We start from the raw sequence: 3969 nt of genomic DNA, 5'->3' as shown, positions 1-3969 counted from the left end.
CTTCCTTTTTTCCCCTTTCCCCCAAGACTTCCCTTCAATCACTTATCATTTGTGCACTTTCTGCCTTTCTTCTTTATCTTCTCCCACGTTTTATTGCCTACCCACTGTCTATCATTCTCCTCTCTTTATCTCTCCTTTTCCTTTTCCTTTCCCACTCTCACTCCTCCTCTCTATCTATCTATCTATTGTTCTATATATTTTCCGTTCGTTTACTCTTTTCTCTTTCTTTTGCTCTTCTCCTCTGTCTATCCTTCTCCCCTCTTCATCTCTCCCTTTTCTCTCTTTCCTTCCCCACTTTCACTTCTCCCTTTTATCAGTTTGACTATATTTTTTCCGTTGGTTTACCCCTTTCTCTATCCTTTGCTATTCTATTTCTTCCCTTTTCTTCTTCCCTTCTTCCTTCTCTTCTTCCTTGTACTTTCCTTTCTCTTTTTCCTTTTTCCTCCATCTCCATCCTCCATCTTTCTTTTCCTATTTCTCCTTTCTTTCCCCTCCTCCTCTCTTTCTCCGCTCCCTCTTTCTTTCCTTCTCCTCCCTCCTTCTCTATCTTCCTATTCCCCTCATACCTTTATCTCCATTCTCCTATCATCTTCCCCCCTTTCTCTCCCTCTTCTCCTCCTTCCCCACTGTCTCTCCCCTCCCCCCCTCCTCCTTTTCTCTTCTTTCCTCTTTCACTTCCATCTCTTTCTATCTTTTTTTTCCCTTTTCTCTTTACTCCCCTCTTCCCCCATTTCCCCTTCCCCTGCTCTCCCCTCTCCCCTCGTATCTTCCCATCTCCTCTCTCTCTCTCTCTTCTTTCCCCTTTTTTCTCTTCTCCCCCTTCTTCCGTTCCCCTTCCTCCCCTCTCCCCCACCCTTTCCCCTCCCCTCTCCCCCTTTATCCTCCATCTCTTTCTCTCCTCCTTCCCTTCTCTCTCTTACTCCTCCTCTCCATTTCCCCCTCCCCTTCTCTCCCTTTCCGCTCAGCTCCTCCCCCTCTCTCCCTTCCCCTCCATCTCTTTCTCTCCTCTCTTCTCTTTCAATTTTCTCTTTTCTTTCCCTTTTTTCTCTTCTCTCCCCTCTTCCATTTCCCCCCTTCCCCATCGGCCTCCCTTTCCCCTCGGCTCCTCCTCTCCCCTCTCCGCTTTCCCTTCCCCTTCTTTCCCTTTTCTCTTCACTCACCTCTTCCATTTCCCCTTCCCCTGCTCTCTCTCCCTTTTCCCCTCCATCTCTTTCTCTCCTTTTTCCCTTTTCTCTTCTCCCCCCTTTTCCATTTCCTCTTCCTCCCCTCTCCCCTTTCCCCTCGGCTCCTCCCATCTCTCTCTCTCTCTCTTCTTTCCCTTTTCTCTTCTCCCCCATCTTCCATTTCCCCCTTCCTTCCCTCTTCCCTTTCCGCTCTTCACCTCCTCTCGTCTTTCCCTTTCTCTTCCCCCTTCTTCCATTTTCCCCTTCCTCCCCTCTCCTCACCTTTCCCCTCGGCTCCTCCCCTCTTTCTCTCTATCCTCCCCCTTTTCTCTTCTCCCCCTTTTTTTCCATTTCCCCCCTTCTCTCTTCTTTCCCCTCCATCTCTTCCTCTCCTCTTTCCCGCTTCCCCTCCATTTCTTTCTCTCCTTCCCCTTCTCTCCCCTTTCCCTCTTCTCCTCTCCTATTTCCGTTTTCCCCTCCATCTCTTTCTCTCCTTTCCCCCCTTCTCTCCCCTTTTCCCCCTCTTCTCCTCTCCTCTTTCCCCCTTCCCCCTCCATCTCTTTCTCTCTCCCTTCCCCTTCTCTCCCCTTTCCCCCCTCTTCTCCTCTCCTTCTTTCCCTTCCCCCCTCCATCTCTTCTCTCCCTTCCCCCTTCTCCCCTTTCCTCTTTCTCCTCTCCTTTCTTTCCCTTTCCCCCCCTCCATCCCTTTCTCTCCTTCCCCTTCTCTCTCCCCTTTCCCCTCTTCTCCTCTCCTCTTTCCCTTCCCCTCCATCTCTTTCTCTCCTTCCTCCCCTCTCCCCTTTCCCCTCTTCTCTCGTCTTTCCCTTCCCCTCCATCTCTTTCTCTCCTTCCCCTTCTCTGCCCATCCCCCTCTTCTCCTCTCCTCTTTCCCCCCTTCCCCTCCATCTCTTTCTCTCCTTCCCCTTCTTTCCCCTTTCCCCCCTCTTCTTCTCCCCCTCTCTCTCTCCTCTTTCCCCTTTTTTCTCTCCTTCCCCTTCTCTCCCCTTTTCCCCTCTTCTCTCCTCTTTCCCTTCCCCTCCATCTCTTCCTCTCCTCTCTCCCTTCCCCTCCATCTCTTTCTCTCCTTCCCCTTCTCTCCCCTCTTCCATTTCCCCTTCCTCCCCTCTCCCCTTTCCCCTCTTCTCCTCCCCTCTCCCTCGGTTCCGTCCAATCCCGTGCCACTGTTAACACCGGTCTTATCGGGCGAGGGGCGTCTGGTGGGCTCTTATCTGTATTTGGACCGTTTTCCTTCTCTCCTATCTATCATCTCCTTCTCTCTCTCTCTCTCTTTCTCCTTCGCTCCGGTTTTCTTCCTCCCGTATTTATTTTCTTTTTCTACTGCTCGTTAGTTTTTTGTTTTTTTTATCTTCTTTTTTCTCTCTCGACTTTTCCTAAGATTGTGTTTATCTTCTCTTTCTCCTTTTTCGCTTTTTATCTCCTTTTCTCTCTTTCTCTCTTTCTCCTTCTCTTGTATCTATCTTCTCTTTCGCTTTCTTCCTCTTTTTTCCGTTTCTCTCTCTCTTTTTCCTTCTCCTTTTCTCGTATCTATCTTCTTTTTTTCTTTCTCTTTCTTTCTTTCTCCCTCTCTTCTTCCTTCCTTTTTTACTGCGCCTCATCGTGACTTTCTCGGTCTCCGCTCGTACCCTTCTTTTATTGTTGCAAAATTAGCAAAATTAGAAGAAAACAAAATATATTTATCACACACAAAAAAAAAATCGTTTCCAGCTTACATTAAAACCACAAATCATTTTCATTCACATATATCTCAATATTGCAAAAAATAAAGAATTAGATAAAAATGCTTTTGTAGTCATTAGCAGGACTTGAAAGTTCCCTCTCCCCACACTAGAAAATAATAAATAATAAAAAAAAGATAAAAAAGATAAATAGATTAAAATTAAAAATGGGCAAAAATAATTAAAGTACAGAGGAATATAAAAGAGCGACCGAGAGAATTGCTCGGGTAAACACAAACATTTCAAAAACTGTAGAAACATGCTGTACCTATTGCAGAAACCGTGCATCGCTAATGAGCAATCCTGTCCTTGCTACATAGGCATTGTTAAGTGATTTTCATTATACGTTTTTACGTTTTTTTCTTTCTTTCTTTCTTTCTCTTTGTTTATATTCTTTGTATGTCTCTCTCTGTCTATTCAAAAGACTACCTAAGGGTGTTTTTTTCTCTTTCTTTCTTTCTCTTTGTTTTCATTCTCTCTCTCTCTCTCTCTCTCTCTCTCTCTCTCTCTCTCTCTCTCTCTCTCTCTCTCTCTCTCTCTCTCTCTCTCTCTCTCTGTCTATTCAAAAGACTATCTAGTTTTTTTTTATTTCTGTCTCTCTTTCTCTTTCTATTTATCTATTTTTGTGTGTCTGTCTGTCTGTTAGTTTGTCTGCCAGTTAGTCTGTCAGTCACTCTCTCTCTCACTTCTCTCTCATTCTCTCTCTCTCTCTCTCTCTCTCTCTCTCTCTCTCTCTCTCTCTCTCTCTCTCTCTCTCTCTCTCTCTCTCTCTCTCTCTCTCTCTCTCTCTCACTTCTCTCTGTTTATCTATCAATCTATCTATCTCTGACTTACCCTGTCTATCCATCTACGTCATCTTCATTTATATCTTAAATACACACACACAAACACACACACACATAAACACACACACACACACGAATACTCAAACACACACACACACACACACGAACACACACACACACACAAACAAACACACACACACACACATACTTACACACGGATTCACAAACACACACACACACACAAACAAACAAACACACAGACACACACACACAGACACACCCCCC

At 45.5% G+C, this 3969-nt stretch overlaps 1 pseudogene; it reads right to left on the bottom strand.

The window, feature by feature from the left end:
- Positions 1-2660: 2660 nt before the first annotated feature.
- Positions 2661-3969, bottom strand: part of LOC138861285 (putative uncharacterized protein DDB_G0271982) — an 8781-nt pseudogene continuing 7472 nt past the window's right edge.

Source organism: Penaeus vannamei, unplaced genomic scaffold, assembly GCF_042767895.1.
Source record: "Penaeus vannamei isolate JL-2024 unplaced genomic scaffold, ASM4276789v1 unanchor4037, whole genome shotgun sequence".
Classification (NCBI taxonomy): Eukaryota; Metazoa; Arthropoda; class Malacostraca; order Decapoda; family Penaeidae; genus Penaeus; species Penaeus vannamei.
This window is presented reverse-complemented; position numbering and strand designations above follow the sequence as displayed.